A 23442-nucleotide genomic window follows, 5' to 3' on the forward strand; every position below is an offset into this window, starting at 1 on the left:
ATATAAAAATAGAAGGATCACATAAGAAATAATCACCCTTTGAAGGTGGAGAGCTGTCTCTTTGAGGTGCATGAGGCTTACTTCAGCTTGGAAGAATTAGAATGTTGATAAAGGTGAAAAACAATCATTAGACTCAAACTGGCCCCTCTGAGATACTTCTATTCATTAGACTCCTGTGGGTATCTAAGAAGAAATAGTATTTCTGATAGTAATCACTTTTTAAGTTACTGCTAATATGAAATATACCAGATGCTTGTTAATATTGGATAAAAATGTATAAATGAAATGTCAAAAGATAGTTGAACGTAAATTGGCAGAATGAGCCAAACTACAACCTACTTTTATTGGGTTAACACATACTTGTCTACATTGGTTGTTTCTCTGGTTGGGTACTGGTGTTCTTGACTCTATACAAGCTGGAAATAATTTTGAGTGGAACATCAGTACAACTGTGCGGATTAATCTATGCACAGATTAAATGGTGGAAGAAGTTAAAAGACAATAATAGAGACAGTATACCACTATTCAAAAATGTTTGATAGCACTGCTTTGTTTCTTGATTGATTCAAGCAATCGGAAGTGTACATATAGCCAAACTTGTCCTCAGATGCATTGCAAATAATGCAGTAAACATATAACAAAAGAATCCATTTTTACCATGAGCAAGACAAACTTCTTTGTATAACTTTATAAAGGACTTTACTAAAACTGAACCTCCTACAATAGGAAATATGAAAAATTGATGAATTCAGTAAATTAAAATTGATTGTGATGTTAGTCTTTCAACTAAAGATAGTTATGTTCTCATGCACCTCAGAAATGTTATTGATAAAATAAATTCGTATGTTAACCAATGAAATTATTTAGAATACTAAAACATCATATTTAGCCAATTTTTTTGTAATCATAGTTCACATTCATTAAGATTTCTGAGATTTTTTAGAAAATACATTTAGACATTCATCAAAGATGAAAAGCTACACATTTTAGTTTGTGACTTTCATATATCCAAAGGCTTAAAATAGATCTCAGCAAAGCAGCTCCTTGTTCAATTACATTGATACAGTGAAAATGCCACAGAACAATTATAATAAAAGTTTTTTTCCATTAATAATGATAATTAAAAATGATAATGAATAATGTCAAACATTACTTACTATTCTACACACAAAAATATATGTATGCAATACATACACAGTCTTTTTTTCAAATACTCCGTCTTTTTGTGAGAGTAAAAGACATCTGAACAGGAAATAGTGACTCACTGTGATTTGGCCCTTATTCTCCTGCTGAGCTGTGCTAACAATGCTTTATTGTTTTCTATTCTCTTCTACAATGTGACCCAAAATTCAGCGGGGATAGAAGAGTAAAGAATTCTGTATTTACCTTCACTGTACAAGGACTTGCCCTAACTTTCCCTATCTCTTGCTGTGACTATACGCCTCACAACATTTCAAACTGTTTTATTTTGAGTTCTTCTAACGTGAAGAAAATAAAACACATATGATTTCATGTGGTAATAAAAATGTACTTTTTATACTAGGCAGAAACTCACAAGCAAAACTTTCATGTAGTAAATTTACTTGTAGTAAAATAATCGGAAACAGGTGTATGAAAATGTCAGCATAAGATTATATTCACATAGAAAACAGAAAACTTTTGATTAAGTATGAATTTTGATTGGATTTTGTGTCTGTAAGCAGTTACTTACAATACTTCACCATGAGTAGTATACCTCAAATAAAGAAAAAGCAGGTGCTTTGCCCCCACCTTATATGCCATTTCTCTAGTATTTTTCTCTATTAACTGGGAAGTGAGACAACCAGAGTACTTAAATAGTTCCTTACCTAAGTGTGAAATAAAGGTAAAAATTAGCTTTTAAACCAGAAAAAGTAACTACCTAGCATTCCTCTACTATACTTGCTGTTGTACTGAGGCTTTTCTTTGTTGTGTCTTTTCAGCTATTTCTACATCCCTTCTCAAACACTGCCTTTATTGTAGGGCAAGCACATGCAAGCTTCGTGTTATGAGATAAATTCCATAAGCAAGAGCAGAACAATAAAGATTTAAGTTCAGAGAACTTAACACCTAAATAGAGCAACAGCAAGGCCAGCAAGGAAAATTGCCTTTGCTTTTTTACCACTCAACTCATTTATTCTGGGAACAAAATCCTGCACAACATCAGGTCAGTCCCTGAGCTGACAACTCTGGTTGGTAGGAACAGAAAAATATGCCTTATTTACCTCTTTCACTGTGCAAACTAGGAAAGCAGAGATTGACATCCTGCCCCAGACCCTAGAAACTGGAATATGGCTCTCAACGTATGAGCTCCGTATTTTGAAGTTCTAGGTCTGAGCTTAATTTTTGCGCACAACAATCTTAAGAAAGGTCAAAAGAACTTCTCTAAGCAGTGCACCTTTGCTCTGACAACATAATTGGATACCACATCCTTTTCTTTCCTATTGTATTCTCTAAGATCCGTAAAACTTTCCTGCAAATGCCACAACAGAATGAAAACGGCTGTGTTGCAGAAAAGTTCTTACCAATGACAACAGCTTCTGAAGTCAGTGTCAGTAAGATCAGGTTCATGTAACATTCAGATTTACTGCTACCTTTCATATATTCACTGTTCAACAGGAAAACATGATTAATTCATTTTCAGAGGTTCAGTGCTACAGGAACAAGAAATAAACCAAACCTTTGCTATTCAGCCACAATAACAGGAGTAGTAGACATTAGAAATTGATAGAAATGAAAACAAACAGATTTATTATGATGATAGTATCCTTTTTGCAAGAAGGGAATGTTCATGTTAGACTTGGATCTCTTCTCTTTTACTTCCAGAATGGCATTTAATGTTTTTCAGTTGTACTGTTATCATAATAGAAGAACAGATGGAATTAATTATTTAATTAAAATGCACCAATGAGTTCAGACAGTATTAAGAATATTTCATCACAGGAAAGACAATATTTTCTCAGTGCTCTTTTACGCATGACAAATTCTTCAGAGTTGAAGTTCTGTATTCAACAGAGATTCCTTTCTTGTGTGTTATGTGTGAATAGGCTACGAAAATAATTTTTTAACTCTAAGAGGATTAGCTGCTCCAAGAAATGCTGTCTTGCCTCAGAGTGCACTTCATAAAGACAGTTAGATAGTTAACTCATTGCAATTTGTACTTCAGAAGTTTCAGTTCATATGAAATCTCATGTTCCATATTTGTAGGACAGTTTTACAACCGTTTCCTAGACCCTGGACTGGTATCTAAAGCCCATCTTCTGTAAATAGCAAGCTCTTTTACATACACAGCAACATGTTAATCATCTGAATGCATTCTTCACATTGTTTATTAGACTTCTATATACCAAACTACCTCATCTAACACAAACACCTCTGCTTGCCCATTACTGACAGTCTTAATCTTAGTCTTAAAATGCAGGAAAGAATTCTAAGATTATTGCTTACTGAACTATTAATAAAGCCTACTGACAGGAACTAAAATCCATTTTCAATGGGAAAGATGGTTGTTTCTTTTGACTGAAACCATCAGCAACAACAGAAAACAATATAAGTGTTTACACAGTTGGATCACTTACACATTTATTATAAAATAATTTTATCTAGATTTAGAAATGTTTTAAATTGAACTGTTTGTGGGATTGAAATTCACAGTGGCACAGGAAGTTAAGGATTCTCTGTTATTTTGTTTATAGGAGAGAATAAGTCAATGCCTTTTGCTTTCAAGACAAAACTGAAAAAACTTCAGTTGTGGTTTATTTAGCTAAAGGTCAATTAAGAGTTTAGAAAACAGGAATATTTTTCATGACTGAAAGTTTTCAGTATTAATTCTCATTTGACTCTCAGACATAAAGGTGTTTAATAGTAGCAGCCTTCAGAAAAAAATTAAAAAAAAGAAAAGAAAAAGAAAGAAACTGTAAATTTTAAGTCATTAATTTGCTTATTTTGAGAAGGCTGGAAAAACTAATGCCCTAAATCTTTTATTTAGTTTGAGAATCACAAAACTGCTTTCAAGATCTCTATTGCTAGTCCAGAACATTATCATTTGAATAATATTTTGCTGTTCAAGGGAAATTAAAACCTATTTAAAAACCTGTAAGAGTTTTTCTTCTGTAATTTAGGAACAAAGGAGGTGAAAATGTTAACAAAGTGATAAGGAAAGCAGTGATTACTTAGGATAAAAGCCTGCAGCTAAATCTCTGGTGGCCTGGAGGATGCCTAAGTAAAATTTACAAGTATGCTGTCCTTTAGAAATGCCTTGTAGGACACTGATTTTAGAGTCCAAATTGCAAATCATCAAACAGTGGGTAATGGTATGCAGCAAATTCCACCTGTTCACGTAAAGGAGGAGAGATTCAGCTTTAACTGGACAAATTAATTTGAAATAAAACAGAACTGGTAAACAATCCCATGTCTGGCACTTGCTCTATTAATACCCTGAAAATAAACTCTAAGCATAGTGAAAAGTGCATTTCAGCCATGAGGGAGAGCTTGAACACCTTTGGTGTGAGGAAGGTTCAAAAGGGTCACTAAACGGATTCCTGACACCTCTGTTGTTCAGTGCAGACAATCAAAAATCTAATATTCTCTTCTAATGCTCAGCAGCTGCACCTCTTTGTGAAGAAGTCTGAAACTTAGCATGGGGAAAATTAAACATTGGTGCTCATCTAGATTTCTTTTTAATGTTTTCCAAACAAGAGGGTAGAGTGATGCAGAAGCCAAGAGGTGCTCTGCACTGGCCATGATATTATGCAGGTTTGAAAGCAAGTAATTGCTTTTCCATCATTCTATTATTATTTTTTTATCATATAGTTTACTGCTTTGGACTCTTTTCTCATGGTCAGGAGTATAGCAGGGCTATAGCAGGCAAGCAGTTCAGGATTTCTGAGATATGCCCCCCTACACTACAAAGAATGCCATAAAAACATTCAAAAGAGCTACTGAATAGTGAAAGAGAAATCAATATTTTTCCCAATTAAAAATCAAAATGATGCAATGCATTCATTTTCTTTACATGTATATATAAAAAAAGGAAACAACATTTAGCTGAAAAGTTAAATTTTAAAAGGTTTACTTTGATAGTACCAAAATGCACTGTTGTTAGGGAAAGTATATGTATGAATAAAATACAAATCATCAAATATCAAGAAAATGAAATGAAAAGTGACTAAAAAAATGAAGGCCCTATCTAAATATCTTATAGTGTCCACCCTGTTGAACATACTTGGAAACTAAGGTGTCTACATGTTGAGCACACTCAACTAATTACCACAAACATTCAGAAAATCAAAAGCTAAGAAAAAAGACACTAAAGTGACTGCTACAAAACACATTAAAATAGTCAGCTGTATGTGTAGATTTAAGAGAGTCTACCAAATTGTATTCTCCACTGAAATACAATTGTCACTGCTGAAATGAAAATGTAATATTTTCTGTCAACTTTTTTGTGCTCCTGTTTTCCTTGGGTTTAGTGACGTTTGACCTATCCTTCGACAGTGCTAGACTTACAGAGAAAATCTTTAGCTGAAATAACAGCCAGTGAACCAAATTATAATGCAGGTGAAGATGAATGAAGGTTAAAACTTCATTAAGTATGTCTAAATTTGCCCTCTGAACTGGAAATAAAATTCTGCTTTCTATTTTCCTGCGCTACAGAAAAACACTTGTAACCTTTTAGTCATTCAAATGATTTTACAGGGTTTTTTGTTTGGTTGGTTTTAGATTACCAATATATGTGCACCACAAAATGATAGGACAATACAAAACAGAAAACTGAGCCATAACGGACTATAAAAAGTCAATTTGTAATCTCCATTTCTTCTAAAGGCAAATACTATCTAAGTAGAAGGCAGGTACTATCTAACCTTCCTGAAAACACCTTGTTTTCTAAACAATGTTGTGCCTATATTATGTTGGTTTTATCTAGACTACCATCCTCTTGCTTGCCTATAGGAACATCACCTCAGACAGTATCAACAGCTTTAATAAATTTAAGACAGGTGACAGCCACTTCTTTTCAGTCCACAAAATATGTTAAAAGAATCAACATCAATTGGTTTGGTATGAAACACTCCTGATGAAACTATGCACCATGTCTTTTTTTTTTTTTTAATTCCTGACAGTGTACAACAGTTCAGGTTTTGGGTTTTTTTTTTCCTCGGTTATTTGGTTCTTTAGAACTGACTGACTTGTAGTTGCATTTTTTTTACTTTTCAAATAATCCAATCTGCTACTTTACTTTACACTATTTAGTTTTTTCTAAATTATAGACAACTAAAATTTCCCTCACATATATTTTTAATTCAAAAGAGCCTTCTTTCCACATAAGACCTTTTTTTCCATCAGTCACTATAAATTCTGGAAGAAAAAATTGGGCTCAGTAAGAATAAATCTTTTGAGGCCTTTTAAATTGTTTGGGAGCAGGACCAAAAATTCATTATTTTTCACAGCTTGAATCACATGTACATATTTTTACACAAGGGTATATACAAAAAGCAGCAAACAAAAATTAGTATTTCTGTGACTTCTACTACACACTAAGAAAGAGTTACAGTTGGTGATTTTTCTTTTCAGAAAAGTTTGTGAATTTCTAGTTTCCTTTTAGACATTTCTCTCTAAGTGCTTCTAAAATATCACTAGTACAGAGGGATGAAGCCATTGTGGATCTGATTTCAAGAGTGCTAAACATACATAGCTTCAGTGATAGCCCACAGAAGCTTTAAATCATAAATGTCCCTGAAAAACCACGGGAGCATTTCTGCAGTATTATATTTAGTACAAAGCCTTGACTAGTGAAATAAACTTACTTTGGGAAAAGAGCATGAATAAGGAAAGAATAAAATCTACTTCCTTCTAGAATCTCTGATATGTGGAATTTCCTTCTCTTATCTCCATTCCAAACTGTCCCTTAAACACAACTTTTCACTGATCAGATTTTAATTTTCAGACAGTAAGTTTACCTACCATGGACCTTTATGTTGAAAGTAAATGAGATTCTGACAAAATGTTATGGTTGTATTTCATACCAAGATCTCTTCTACAGCCATTTTTAAATCCTTTCTGCTTATTCTGGTTTAGCAGGGAATGTAGCATTAGCAATATACATTAGCAAGATACTGCTTACAAGATTTCTTATACTCTGAAGAAATTTTTTGCTGTGATATCAAATAACACTTGAGTTTGCTGTTTGCACTAAGCAACCACATGCACAGTTTACTTGGAACGAAACAAAATTGTTTGACTGCAGACTTTGTAATTGGCAGTAGAAATTTCAGCTTCTTTCTGGGAGTATCACTGTAACAGCACTTAATGATAAAGGCAAGATATATTTTCCTGCTTCAGGGCAGCAGAAATTACGAATGAATATGTGTTAAGCATTCTAAATGTAAACACCGAGAGTGTTGTTAAGGAAATAATCGGTAAGAGAGCTGAGCACTTTTAAAAAGTACTGCAAAATGAATTGAGTGGAAATCTGAGACTTTTCTGAGGTCTATCTGCAGGTATCCACAGTAGCTAGCACTCTGGCTAGGCTGTAGGCATATCCAATGAATCAGTTCAAAATCAGTTTAGAGTAGAATTCACAATACAGCTGCACTGGTATGTATGGAGCATCTGTTCAAAAGGCAGACACAGCAGAACTTTCCAGCTCTGTATTACACACTGGGACTGGCTCATTCTTGATCTGGTCTCTGTTTAGGATTTTAAAACAAAAAAACTAACCCATTCCTCTACACCACCTTTTTTTCCCTTTCTCTGTTATTTTCTTCCATCTTTTTTTAACACTTTGCTTTTTTTTTTTTTTTTTTTTTCCTCAGTTGACTGTTTCAAGTAACGGAGATACAGTGACCATAAGCATAAGAAACAGGTGAAATTGTGGGCAGGAGAGGGATGGACACAAAACCTAATCTAGTGCTGACGGCAACTTAACCAGCTTTAGTGATGTGCCAGTTCTTCACTTTCAAGTTCTAGCCAGCTACACAATCAAATGGACTTAAGATCAGTTAACAGTACAAATATTTACTGTCAGACACTAAGTACAGGGGTGCTGTTATTTTTGTTGTCTTTTTATGTTATTTGGGGTATTACAGACTATTTTAATATCAAAACAACAGAACAATCAACCAACCAACCAACCAAAACAAACAAGTGCTCCAGGAACTAAGTTTGTGTTTTGGTCAACAGCATGGATAATATATGTACACATTGTCTCTACCTTCCACTTGGTATTACACCAAACATATTACTCTAACTTACAGTTGTTACTTCAATTACAAATACTTTCACTGAGTTACGCACATGCTCAGCTCTCAAATTGCTTTAAGATCAATCCTCTAATAAAAACAACAAAAAATCTTCAAATCTCCTAACACATGCACAGCCTCACTCCTCCAAAGTCAGTGCCCGCACAGCTCTGTTTCCTTCAAAGTGGGCCCTGAAGGGGAACGATGGAAAAGCAAATGGTATTTGCTCAAGGCACCAAAGTTTGGAAAATTGGAGCAGTGTTTATCTGTATTATTCAGTCAGCTACAGCTCTCTCCGCTGTGTTCTAAGATGCCACAAGACTTCGCACTTTGAGGTTATGTCATGGCATCTTGAAACAGGCTGGAAGAAGGATGCCTCAGGGTAGCCTGGGAGCAGAGCAAAGGCAGTTGTAGATAAATGAATATAACAGACACAAACTAATAACAAGTGAATGGTGGGCTGGAGAGAGACAGGCAATGCCATTCTTAATGGTATCAGAGGCCAAGTTTATGTGGATGGGGCAGAATTTGTCTTGCCTGTATAAACATCAAATCTGAGCCCATCCTTAGCCGGTTGTAATATCTCATTTCTGAAGTAGGGGGCTGGAATCAATTTATCAATTTATCTTTCAATCTGCTGGTGTACACTGATTTTCACTATCTGAATTGCCACATTTACCCCTGACAGACTGCACTTAAAATTAAGGTCATGCTAAAAGTGTAGTCCAATTCATAGACTCACCCAGTGAAATCACATACATCCATCCTGCTCTGTGTTGAGCAGGTGCACAGCCTCTTCTTGTACCTTGCACAGGCTTGGAACCAGATGTTCTCTCTTCACAGAGAGCATCAGTCCTATCTAATTCTCTGTAGTTTAGATTTTGACAAAGAGTCTGCTGCTATTTCTGGCAACACTATATGATTACAATGTCAGAATATCTAAAAGAATTAAAAAAATGTAGAAAAATGTGTAATCGTTGAAATTAGTGAGCTAAAATGTAGTTCTAGTAAACAACAGGTTTCAAAAGAAAAACAGTTAATAAACTACATTACTCTAGGTTAAAATGCATCATCCAGCTTCACAAAGCAGCTACAATAAATAGACATGGTAGAAAAAGAGACAAAAGGAAATTTCCAAAAAGATAGAGGAATCTCAAGCTACCATCATATAAATACAATACTGACCACCTACTGGATGAGTCTGAATGGCTCTCAGAGCATCTTTGCCTGCAGCGTAGCAAATTGCTTCAGTTCTGACACCTCAGCAGGGTCAGGGGAACAGAACCTCATTCTAAAGAAACTAGGCTGTAGACAAGAGAGAGAACAACTTGTGACTGATGGGACACACAAAATGAAGTACCTTGTGACTTGTGATGCAATTCAAGCACTCAATGCAAAACACATACTGATTTCCTGGGAAAAGGTGGCTTATCAGCTTTATCATCCATAGATCTCACAAGTACAGAGGAGCACATGAGACAGGCAGTGTCTTCTCATGTCCCCATATCTTCCAGGATCTCAGAGACCAAAACATATGTTATTCTCCATACAGGTGCTGTTACACATAGGATGGGAAATGAAAGACTTTGACAAGTACCTTGAACAGCAATCACATCTAGTCACAAGCATGAAATGTGTAGATGGGGAACACTGCTGGCCACTCAGGTTCCAGCCCAGCACATGGCAAGTGTAGAAACAATCTGTTAAACCTCAAGGACGTAAAAGAGTCAATCCTGGTTACTACAGGAGGATTCCAAAGGACAGAGAAAATGAAATAGAGATAAAAACTAAACATATGGGGGACAAAATGACAAAAAGATACCGTTTCAGAAATAACTTTTTTTGATTGGGTGCTACTACTTTAAATATATCTCTCTGTACTAACTTAGAAATTGGGAGGACTGAATGACAATGTCAGTCTGGATGTACAATTCATACTTAGCATGGAATAGTTGAGAAAAATGAGTCAGAGTTGCAAGCGAAGGGAAACAAAAAGACCATGATGCTATGACAGTGGCTTGAAGTAATGTGACAAGTCTAATGAAACTGAATAAGAATCTCTATTAAAATAATTATTCATGAAATTGAATCATTCAAGTTTTCAAACATTTGTAGAGAAATTATGGAATCATCAGTGTCAAAGTCAAGCTGTAATATAGAACACTTAAGAGAATCACTATGTTACTCTGCTTCTGATACTTCATCACCTAATGACTACTAATGCCACTGTATACTTTGGAAAACAAATTCTAGAACATGCAAGCATGCACACATATATGCAGGGATGTACAGACAAGAATAAGAGGTTGAAAAACAAAATAATTGATCAAGAATGCATGTTGACTATGTGGGAAAATGTCTCTAGAGAAACAATACACAAAAAGACCCTTTTCACGTATCACAAGTGGATCTGATACCCTTAATATAGCTCTTTTCCTTTTATACCTGCCTCATCCAACATTCCTCTGAAAATACCAACTCCTGCCACAAACATGACTACAAATACAAGAATAATCACGTTACTAGTTGTTACATACAACTATGAACAACTAACACTGTAAAATTTGCAAAACTGCAAAGAGAATGTCAAATCTTTTACACAAGTATAGATGCACACACAGCAGACATGCAGGTGTACCTATTTGTAAACATGTTTTTTAGATGCACATCACATTCATTTTGCATTTTGAAAGCTGTAAGATCTTCTAGGTAGGGACTTCTTCCCACTTCCTCTCCCCCACAGACACACTTTTTTTTTTTTTTACCCAAGAATAATGCACACTTTATATGACGTTTATTTGTTGTTGATTACTAATATTAGTAAGTAATTGAGCTTGTCAATTCAATAATTTGTATCTCAACACTAAAAGCTTTAGTCATTAATATATACAGAAAAAGATTAAAATCCACTGTACCAGCTGGAAATAATCAGGCTAGTTATCAGAAATTGATACACACTGATTAGGAAGTATTTGCTGAATGAAAACAATGATCAACCATGTTCAAAAAAAGTTGGAATACAAAACTAGAACTCATACCTTTTAGCTAATAATCTCTGAAAAACGAAGTCTACATAAAACATTGGTTTAGTTAACCCAAAAACACATGTAACTGAGAGCTTTCGTTGATTAAAAAATGGGAAAAAATATAGCATTTTGTATAGCTGTCTCCAAGGAACAACCTAGATACTTAAAGTTGATGCTCACAAAAGGAAGTGCCAGTAAAGAGCCTCAGGCCACTGAAGAATTTAGAGGTTTCACCCCAAATCTGCACCAAGTAAGGATGGTGATCTCTATATCATCATGATGTTCTTTAGTGCACAGGAAACATTCTATTTGGGACAACAAATGTAATCAAAGTGCATTTACATCACTAAACACAGGCAAATACAACTGCTTAGATGAAATCAATATATATGTAGTAACACAGTAATGTGGGAAGTCAGCTACTGAATTTATTACTTGCTGAGAGTTTCCTCATGATTTCTGCCCGCAGGGATTTGATCCAAAAATACTTATTAGAACACAGCATTATTCGCAGCAGCAAAATAATCACAAAACAATCAGCAGAAAAACACCTTCCTCTGTTGGGAACTTCTAAAGCCTATCCAAATCTCCCAAGGTGGAAAAAACACTATTTTATTTTCTTTATTCAAATATATTCTAGATTTAAGTGCTATCATGGCGTTAAGGGGGCTTATTAGCTACTGAAGAGGTGAAAGCAATTTATTCCACATATTTGTTATGATTATATTTTAAATGAAACTGCCCCCTAAGACTGAAAAAGTAGTAACTACACACCTACATGAAGGAAGCTGTTACTGCCTTTTTTCCCCTTACGTTGTTATCTCTCACTGGTTATTTACATTCATTGTCAATAATGATATAAAAAGTAATGAAAAGGAAAGTTGTGATTTCTCGGAATTAAGGAATATGATATGCAAGATTTCTAAGGGCAATATGCTTATTCTCAATGTAATCATTTTGCAAGACCAACTTTTCTAAAAGCATTTCACAATTTTCCTTGTCAGTTTAGAAAAACAGGCCATCAGACACAGCTTCATTCAGCTTATGCTCTTTGGTCCATTTCTTTCCTTACTACAGTACTATATGAGGGATGCTCCATAACTAATGCATCCCATTTTATGACCTGACATCAGAGGCAGATGTTGATGAGATGGTACCAGAAGTTAAACTTCCCCACCAATATTCTGTGGCAATATGTTGTTGCCATGTGACAGATTGCAGCAGAGGAGCACTCTGACACAATAGTGTCTGACATGTAAATATGTATGAAGCAAAGAGTTAGAACTGACTTTCTCCACGCAAAAAAAATGGCACCCACTGACAGTCACTGAAACTTGCTGAACATTTCTGGAGATCAAACAGTGGAGGCAGAGGGTGATGTATTCCAGCAGTGGCAACAGTGACACAAAGGACAAGCCACATTATGGACAGCAACGTGAATTTTTTGAACATTGCACACAGGCTCTTATTTATTGCTGTCAAAAACGCAGAGCTAATGGTGGTGACTGGTGAAAAATAGTGTTTTGTAGCTGAGAATTTGCTCTATCAAGTATTGTTATTGTGTTCCTTGTAGTTTCCATAAGTGGCATTATTTTTGGAGTGATCTATGTAGTATTTCTTAACAATTCCTGCAGGCCAAACCATACAGATCAAATCAATTCAATCTTAAAGTAAGCTGCCTACCATTTACTCACTGGAAGCAAGGTAAGCTTAAAAGACAGACTGAATGCACTGAGTCAGCGAAAGACACTGTCTCCAATTACAGCAAATATAGAGTTTCAAAATACATGCACAAAAAGTGATGAAAAACTAAAACAATCTAACAAGTTGCACAAGGACATTTCAAAAATATGATTTTTAGAGTGAAATCCATCCCCAGTGCTGACCAGGAAACTTGTCAGAAAATGCCCTTGTAAAATCTGTATGAGCAATCTGTCTGCATTACTTGGGTTAGGAAACAGCAAATTCTAACATAATGGAAATATTTCATTTACAAGTCTTTTCTATCTAAATGCAGCAGTTTCACATTTCAAGCTCAAAGTACCTCAGTGGACAAGTTAAAAATATCTTTACAAAGAAGTCTGTAGTTATTTTTACTATGGGATTCTTTTAACTAAACATCCAAGTATCAGCAGCCAATCACACAAATTCACCTCTCTGCCAACCAACTTGCTTCGAAGACTGTCTTATGCACACTAGAACAACAGAATACTTATCTACAATAAATAGATGCTTTTGTCCTTCTGCTATGTCTTCATTAACTCCCGTTGTCCATTTTTAATATACTATTACAATCCCCAGGCACTACCCCTCATCAGTTCCTTCTTTTTATGCTTATTCCAGCTGTAACATCCCTGTGACTTCTGGTAAGAATAAATTTTAAAAAAGCTAGATGTGATTAGTGGGGAGGAATGTTTATCGCCAAACACAAAAGAAAGCACAGACAAGAATTTGCAAGAATTTCTATAATACTTTCAAAATAACAAAACCAGTTGGTGTTTAATAGCATCCATGTGAGGAGGACAAAATCTGCTGGTTGCTTACATTATGCATACGGGAGTTCTGTTTGTTCTCTAACATACAGATGCATCAGGCAAACTATTGCCACTTTTGAACTTCCCATGAAAAGACTTGTTAATAAGCTCACTTGCTCAGCAGGCCCACAGAAAGGAAAACAAACAAGGCCTTAGAAGTTCCCCTTCACAGCTCCTGCTCACCATTCAATACCAGGAACCAAAGAGCAGTACCCAGTACTGCCCGTCCCTCTGCCAGCAAGGATCAGCTCACCACGGCACCTCAGCAAACAGGGCAAGGACTGCCTGATGCTCCCTCTGATTGTATATCCAGTCCTGCTGTTGGAGTGCCAAAGCAGGTTTAGCAGAAGTAATCGACTTAAGTTTGATAAGGATGATTCCCTCTGGCGTACAAGACAGATCACGTTGCCCACAGTTCTCCCAACATGGTTATAAACAGACACTTAACCAGTTGTGAAGGTGAAAGAAAAAAAAAAAAGTGCCCTTTAGAAACCAATTTTATTTACAACCATTCCTATTACTGTATAAAGATGTTTCATCAAAATCTGTTTTTAAAAGAAACTTTAAGAAATTAGAGAAAGGAACAGAGAAAGGAACAGGAAAGAGCATCATTCTGTACAGAAGTACAAAGCCAACAAAAGGTATGAAAGATGGCAGCAAAACACCTGATTAAACAAAGGCAGAAAGAATCAGACTTTAAAACATAAGTTATTTCTAAAGCCTGAAATTAGCTTCCTGAGAAGACTTAAAGATAACCCAGAAGAATGATGCTATGCTTGATAAACTACAATGTAAGTACAGGGCCCTAACAGAGAACCAAACAGAAGAAAAAAACTCTTTCATCAAACTTCACATACGGCCACAGACTGAAGCATAGGAAGTTCCACCCAAATGTGTGTGGAAACTTCTTCACAGTGCAGTGACGGAGCAGTGGCACAGCTGCACAGAGAGGTGGTGGAGTCTCCTTCTCTGGAGACGTTCAAGACCCACCTGGACGCCTACCTGTGCAACCTGGGCTAGGGAGGAGGGGGTTGGACTCAATTATCTCTACGGGTCCCTTCCAACCCCTACAGTTCTGTGGTTGTTTCCATTTTCAATTTTTTCCCACTTAATAAAAATTGCAATTTTTAAGATGTAGAAAAAAGGATTTTATAGCCTAAATATAATAGCATAACGTTATTTTCTTGTCCACTTTTGAAATGTTGATAATTCATTTTACTTGCAATTTTAAATTCTTTTCTGTGCTTTTTCCTGGCACAATCCTTCCCATTACACTTACTGTATTTTCTGATACTGTTTAAATCCCTCATTACCGTGTCATGATACTCCCTCTTGATAAAGGACAGGTTTCTATACAATCAGAGTTAAGGTATTTTAGGAAATTACTGCAAAGAACTACTATTCTTCCAAAGGAGTGACAACTGCATGTAAGTAACTATATATGCAATAAAAGATGTTGGCTCAATACAAATGAATGATACGGATACACTGGATTCCAAGTAACAACTAAGTACCAAATAGCTTGTTATTCAATAGCATTTTGAAAACAGTTTTTTGAAAACAGTTTTCTAGCTTTGAGAATGCATTTTGTTACGCGTAAGAAAAAAATTTTTTCTAAAGGACAAGATTAGTACCAACACTGGTAGTCTTGCTTCAGCTTTCCTTCCAAGAGAAAAATGGAGGTCCATTTTATTTTATTTTTTTCCCTTGAAGAAGAAAACACCAGTTATTTATTTTAAAATAATTGCACACAGGAAGGAAAACACTTGTGAAGTCCAAAATGAGGCAGTTTTACTCCAGATATAAAGAAGTTTCTTTATTTGGAGTTCATAAGTGCCTGCTTGGTCCTTAACTCAGTGTTTCTTTCATCTTTCAGCTTGTTTTTTCTTCCTTGTTCTTCTATTATGACAAAACATTTATTTATTTTTCCAAGGTACAGAAACCTGGCTGTGTAATCTAATCTTTTCCAGCCTGAACCTAAAAATATCAATGCATATCTTTTATGCTTGGGATCCCAACATTTCCCATCATACAATTACAATTTTTGGTTAATATTTATAATTTGTAGATAAGCTATCTATGAAATTCATTCACATTATTAAAAAAAATAGGATAAGCTTAATGCTCCTTTCAAACGATATCTGAGAAAATAACAGATTACCTTTTTAGGGGCAAAAATATTATAATCCTAACACAAAATGATGAAAGACCAGGCTTAAATAAGAAAATGCTCAGAAAATTGTTTAGATACTGCTTTTTCTCTCCAAAAAAGCAATGTTTGACTAAAATACACTACAACTGTACTATGCTGCATACCAATTGTTGTTGGAATTTCTGCATTAGTCTTGTTTTTACAATCTCTACAAACAACATATTTTTTAAAACAAATTTTAGCTGAAGTTACAACTGAAGCGTTTCTTGAGATAGGAGAAAATACCTTCTTTAAAAGTAATCTAAAGAACAAGGATTAAAAAGATAACTTAAAACTGCCTTTTTTTTTTCCTCTCCTAAATCTTATCACATCTTTGCTTCCTCACAGAAAAAGCAATGATAACTACTGAAGAAAAATAACAACACTGCAGACAGAGTTCAAGGCTGTATCCTGCTGGATCAGCTGATGGAGGTCCAGAAAAAAGGAACTGCGTTATCCTTATTTTAACATTTCTCATAGTCCAAACATTTGTAAACAAATATGTGATTAAAAAGCAAAGGTAAATGGAATAGAATAGAGATGGGCACTAAATGTTCCAAAGTGGTATGTATAGAACTTCAGATATCAGGTAGTAATGATGGAACTGCAGAAATTAGTACAAGTGAGCCTTTTTGATGGGGCTCAATGAAGTTCCGAAGAAATACATGGCATGTGTCAACAGTGCACTGGGTGACCTAGATACATGTGATTTTAGCCACACGTCAAAGAAGGTGGTCCTCTCACATATTTAAATCACATAAGTGCAGCAGGTCTGTGAAGTTCTCTTTATTGCATATGAATAATTTCCTTGAATATTTGGTGAATATTTATGAAAAATAAATTAATAAAATATATATTCCTATGTGTCTCATTTCATTACAGACAAAGATACAGTGGATGAAAGAAGTCATCTATCATAATGTATTTGCAATTTTCTTTTCTGTCAGCAGTGTAATCAGTAATATACCTTTGTAACTTCTGACATTTGTTTCAACTGGACTAAAAGAACTGGAAGCACGAGGGTCATGCTATGTTAGTCTTCTTAAATTGAATAGCAGAAAAGTAGAATATAATTATCCATAATGCAACATGTTTATAAATAGGAGAAAAAAAGTTCCACAAGCAGATGACATGCAGAAAGAAAGTTGTTCAATTTTTACTATAGTTGTATCTCCTCCTCTTTGAGCTCTGGTAACTATGATACATCTAATAAATATCATTTCTGATAACTTGCAACATAGAGACCATACAGCACATAATTTTCTTTAGAAATGATACTAGCCTATAGGAAAGGTAACCTTTAATCTTTTATAATGTGACACAGTACCCTGGTTGGTGTTTCAGTACAGAACAAGGACAATTCTGAAGACAGAATACAATAGCAAAGTCACAAACTACAAAGACAAGAAGTGGCAGTTCTTAACTATGAAATTTCTTTTTCTTCCCAAAGAAAAACTACAGATAAGTCCTGCCAACATTTCACAAAAAAAAAAATCTGGGAAATTAAAATCTGTTTATGTTTTATAATCATAGATAAATATTCAGGGGCTCTGCTGGACACAGAGCTGAATGTGAGGAGCCAGAACAGTGCTGGTCACAAAGAGGACTACTGGCAACCCACGCTGTACTAGCAGGAGTGCCACCCAAAGGTCACGGTTGGGGATCTTTGCCCCTCTCTTCAGTGCTGATGGGGCTACATCTGGAGTGCTGGATCCAGTTCTCAGACTGTCAGTGAAAAACTGGCATGGACTTAACGAAGGGAGTTAAAAGAGCCACAAAAATGATGAAAATATCAGAGCATCTCTCCTCTGAGAAAGGCCAAGAGAACTTCAAAATATAAAGAGATTTGAAGTGGTAGATATTTTATCAGTGTTTATAGACACCTGAAGGGAGGGAGCAAAGATGACAGAACCATGCTCTATTCAGTGCTAGGACAAGAGGCAATGGGCACAGGAGGTCCCCTTTTAACACCAAAAGCACTTCTGTGCTGCACAGGTGGAGTACTGGCACAGAATACCCAGAGGCTGTGAAATCTCCTCCTTAGAGATCTTCCAAAGACTATGGACCTTCCAAGGCTATGGACCTGCACCCCCTGCTCTGGGTGCCCTTGCCTGAGCACTGGGTGGGACACAGGGACAAGAGGGCCCTGACCACCTCAGCCATCCTGTGCTTCTGTGATATCAGATCACAAATGAAAAGAGTTTACTTGTCAAAACACTTAATGATTTAAAAGATGTTCCAGCAAATATAATGGCATTAAATTGTGTATGCCATATGGTAAGACTATGACATAAGAAAGGTCACTGGATCTTTTAAGTTGAAACTGAAATATCATAAGAAATATATCTTAAAAGTTCACTCACTTTATTAGTAAGTGAGTAAAAGAAAAAACAGTAACTAGTAATAGTAACAGACATGAATAGTAAAAAACAGCAGTACAACTCTTACAGCTTCAACGATTTTAGAATTTATCCAGATGACTGAAACTTGTTTTCATAAATATTTTTTATTAATAAACTTCCGTAAGAAGCAGGCAGACTTCTAATCCCATTAAACTGAAATTAAATTTGTTTAATTTCAAGCATAGGAATAATCCTCCCAAAATGAAAATAATTCAACTAGGAACATATATATCTCATTGTGTGTATGCATATGCAGATATATAGAACAACAGACAGACACCTACTAAGTGACTACCTATATTTTCCAGCAAAACATGTTAAAATCATTCAGGTGATCTTAGAAATTGAATTTCTTTTTGCACTTTCTAATAATGCTACTCCACACACACAGGCCCAATCCCTCAAAGGTGAATGGTCCACTGAGAGAGCAGCAGTGTTTCCATTGAAGCAAAATTTGTCATAAATATAGCAGAATCTATTTGAAACCATATCTCACAATAAAAAGTATGGTACAAAAGTACAAAACAGAATTTATGTGCAGAAAAATCACTAGAGTACCTCTATAAAGGACAGAAATTTACAGAGTTATTTTAATCTTTTTAATTTTGTCATTAAATAGAAAAATAGCCAGTTCCCATATTGTATTTTCAATTTGATAATGAATTACTTTTTTTTTCTTAAGGATCAAAATGAAAACCATTTTGACTGGCTTTGCCTCTTGGAAAAGCAAAACAAAACCCAAGCAGACGCTATCTGACAGGAAGGATTTTTGAATCTCTTACTGCCTTAAGTTTGAAGTACATATGTTCTATTTAAAATAGACAAAAAAAAAAAACCCAAAATCTACATTTACAGAGATACAGTATACAAACAGATCTAGAAAACAAACAAAGGATGAAAAATAGAGAAAGAAAATATAACTGGATTAAGTTCCTCTGTCTGTAAAATGACATTTTGTCTCTAAATATTAAGTACTATACCAAGAATTCCAAATTGTATCAAAGGCAAAAATATCAAAGACAAACACATGCAGTGCTCATTTTTCTGCCGTCTTTTAGGCATATGATTATTTACCACCCAACAGGTAATTATCCACTTTTCCTTTATTCTAAGCATCAATTCACTCCTCCAGAGAATGTTATTTGCATAAAGGTGATCTCCTGGGAGTTTTGGCTCTATCTTAAAAATCACGATCAATTTCTGTGTAATCCAGCTGGATATGAAGTGAGATATGGCACATAGACGAATGGAAATGCAAGAAGCACCAAAGCGTGAAAGAAAGTCACCTTGAAGGGCTGATGCTGCAGCATATTTTGCCTTAGGTTTCACAGCTTTATTATGCATGCACGTTCAAATATACATTGCTTAATCATAAACCATATGAACAATCTCCTAATAGAGCACCTAAACATTTGCAAGATGTACATACAAGTTTAGGGTCTAAGTAAATTATACTTTATTGATAGCTTGTTTTTCTCTAATTAAGGTGACAAATAAAGTCCTGCAGATGGTTTAGATAAATCTGGATAAAAACAGTTCCTTTCAGCAAAGGAGCTCTGAATCTTATTCTCCACGCAAAGTATACAGCGCATGGAGTATCCTTCTGAGCTAAGAAGGCACAAGGTTATCAGTTTTGATTAATAGCTTTAAACCTCAAGATGATGTTGTCTTGGAATGTTAATTTGTCCTCCTCTTTGGGGCATTCATGTTATTCCAGTCCCCAAGGTCACCCCCAAGAGTTTTGGTCAGTCGGTGTGTTCTTAGAATAACATCAGATCATTTATTTAAAATACATTTTCCACAGGAAAAAAAAAAAATATATATATATATCTCAATACAAAATGAAATCAGTACTCCCCACCTAAACATAGATCAGACACACATTTCACTTAAAGAGCACAAACAACTGGAGCTCCACACACTATTTTTAGGTTTATGCAGCTGCAAAATGTCTTTATATCTTCATGAATCGTACATTTTGCAAACTTACTTGGTCATCACTGAACTAATTTAAATGTTTAAAAGCAGTGAGGATGAAGAGGCTGAAATCTTACTAGGATTGTCACAGAGATGATGGCCCACCACTAATGATGAAGAAAGTAACGAATCCCTGAACACCTGAAGAAAAACACTAGTCTTCTAGTCTCTAATAACAATGCCAGAGGATGCATTAATAAATAACATATGATTTACGCAGGTTTGAGTATTTTTTGTGAAGTAATACCAATAACATTGCCAACACAGACACATAAATTCACATTAAATGACCAAAAATGGCAAAGTTTAAAATTAAGTTGTCCTTTGTCATGTAAATGTTTAATAGAAAACACGTTAAGCTACTATGAGGTTACTCAACTGCTTTGCAGAAAAATTTATAGAGCATTATAAATAAATTATGCCAACAACACTACTCTGTATGATGAAATGAATTCCTACTATCACCAGAAGTTAACAGAAGATCTCTAGAAAAGTTTCCAATAAATGTGACTTCCTTAAATGAAAAAAGCTAGAAATGCTGACACTTATCCTACAAATCAGGGTATTTCATATATTTTTTATTTTAGCATACATTGATTCTAAAATTGACCAATGCAGACAAAATACTAGATAGACGCAGAGGCAGACTTATGATCATTTTGTAAGCGTAGAAAATGTTAGAGAAGGCATTTGCAAATATCTGACCAAGATTTAAGGGTGGTAATTGTACTTTTCAGCTCTATATAGACATCTACACATAAACCAAAAACTTTACTCACTTTATTTGTTCCAGATGGACATAAGTATGCATCATGCCATGAGCAGCTCAAAGTCTCTACATGATTTATTCACAGACTTAGAGAGTGCAAAAACAGCCAAATTTTTGGTGGCTATTGTTTTACTAAGACACATGAATAAATCTCCTAGTTCGTTTTCCTGAGGCAGGTACCGACACATACATTTGTCCAGTTTCATTCTAGAATGACACAGATGTTCCTTCTTTCTTGTTGAAAGAATGAGATAAAGCATGTGTAGCCTAAAATCAAAGGTTTCAAACTCAAGTGCAAAAAATTACCTGTTCAGCTCAGCCCTGTACCTAAGTGGGGGTACTATTTGTTCTCCTCTTCCCTCACAGATATGCTCAGCTCACTGAGACAATCTGCATTAAAAGTCTTCAAGAATACGGTGCTAAAAACACCACAAAAACAAAACGGAGACCATGTTGGGAGATACAGCATTGAACATCAACCCAAATGAGAAACCACACATTGCTAGCAATTTAGTCAGTAGTATTAGCAGAATAAAGGAAAAGAATTTGAAAGATTACTGTTGAATGAGATAAAATGTGAAATTTAAAAGCCCTCTAAATAATGAGTTTCTTGCTGCTAAAATTTGCTACAGCTAGATAGCAAAACAATTACTTTGTGACAGATTGTGAAGGAAATGGCAAGTTTATTTAAAAGCTAGACAAATTTAATACAGTTACTTCTTTCTTTATTTTCTCCTTTGTATTGTGCATTCTGAGTGAGTGGCTGTCAGGGACTTCTATGGACAATAACAATGAAGTAACAAGTGACTACAAAACACTCTATTTCTATAAGTGAACTACCAGTGGACAAGCACAATGGTTCCGCTTCTTTTACAGAATTTCTGTTAACAATTCCTCAGGAAATAACATTTCTCCTTTTGAAAAGAAATAAAACCCACAAACGATTCTGCTTTTCTTATAAGTCACTATTTTAGAGGGCACTGCATCCTTTCTTCCTATCTGTGCAACAAAAGCTACTGACTTTTATTTTCTCAGAAATGCTACTTAACATCTTATGAAACTCTGGTCTAACTGAAAAAGAAAGCAGTGAAAAAGATAGTTTGATGGGTCTAAGAGTATGTACTTGTTAATAATATCTAGCTGTATTTCTTGGAAGTGAATTCCTTAGTCTCGGCACTAGCAATTTACAGTTTTGAACTTATTTCTCTGTTGAAATTCCACAGATTTCTAGCACGTTTGCTACACAATATAAAAACTTGATACTGTTTTAATGTGGGTGATAATTAGCTTCCTTGATTTTTTGCTTCAACGAGAAATCTCTGATGAGAGTCCTGAGAGACGATGATCCTCTCCTTCAGGAGTTCTTCCTAACACTACTACATTAGGGTACGTTACTCCTAAATAAATGTAAAAAATATTTCTGCTGAAAGATGGCATGTTGGAGAAAGTAGAAGAATGACTCCTACCGATACACCATAGGGCAGGGCAGAAGGAACTTCAAGTTCCAAAGCAAGGAGCTAAAGCAGACTGTGAAGTGGCTGAGTACCTTGAGAGGGTTTTTATCAAGCCTGGGTACTTGAGCACGCACAAACATGAAAGCTTTGCCTTGCTTTCTTATTATTAGAAAGTGGATGCCTCACCTGCACTCAAAGCAGATATCTACTATAAAAAGAGGAACTATTCAGATATAAAATTATGCATAAGAAATAATTTAGTGCCTTTCCACATTTTCTCCCTGGTAACAGATTAAAGGAAAAAACTAGGAATACTTTATGTCAATCTACATCACAGTTCTCTTGAACACCCAAAAGAGTGTATGGTCTTTCATATGCACAGTGTGTGAAGAATGGAAAGGAAATGTACAACCAAGCAATGAAGAACTGTACAAGACTGAACATTCCTGTACATCAGGGGAATATCAGTACAAAAAGAGCAAGTAAGGCAGTCAAACAAAACATGACTTGAAAGAGTTGCACACTTGCATCCACAGTGATGCTAAGAATTATAAGATTTTATGGATTCTGGAACATTGGACATAGGCTACGGCAATGTCATGGTTTTATGATTTTTGGTACTGGTATTCCACATCATAACATCATGTAGTGCATTTAGAGTTAAAGAGTTAATGCTCCAGCTCCGTGGACCATCGATAGTTCCAGGTATGCCTGTCTCAGAAGAGAAGAAGAACTCCATTCCCCAGAGGACTTTGCGATGCTTTGCGTTCTTATGTGTTTACGCTCAGAGGGAAAGATAAAAACTGTCTGCAGTCACGGAACTCTCTCTTC

Source organism: Cyrtonyx montezumae, unplaced genomic scaffold (genome assembly GCF_038088225.1).
Source record: "Cyrtonyx montezumae isolate F1298 unplaced genomic scaffold, pur_monq_1.0 scaffold_2, whole genome shotgun sequence".
Taxonomy (NCBI): Eukaryota; Metazoa; Chordata; class Aves; order Galliformes; family Odontophoridae; genus Cyrtonyx; species Cyrtonyx montezumae.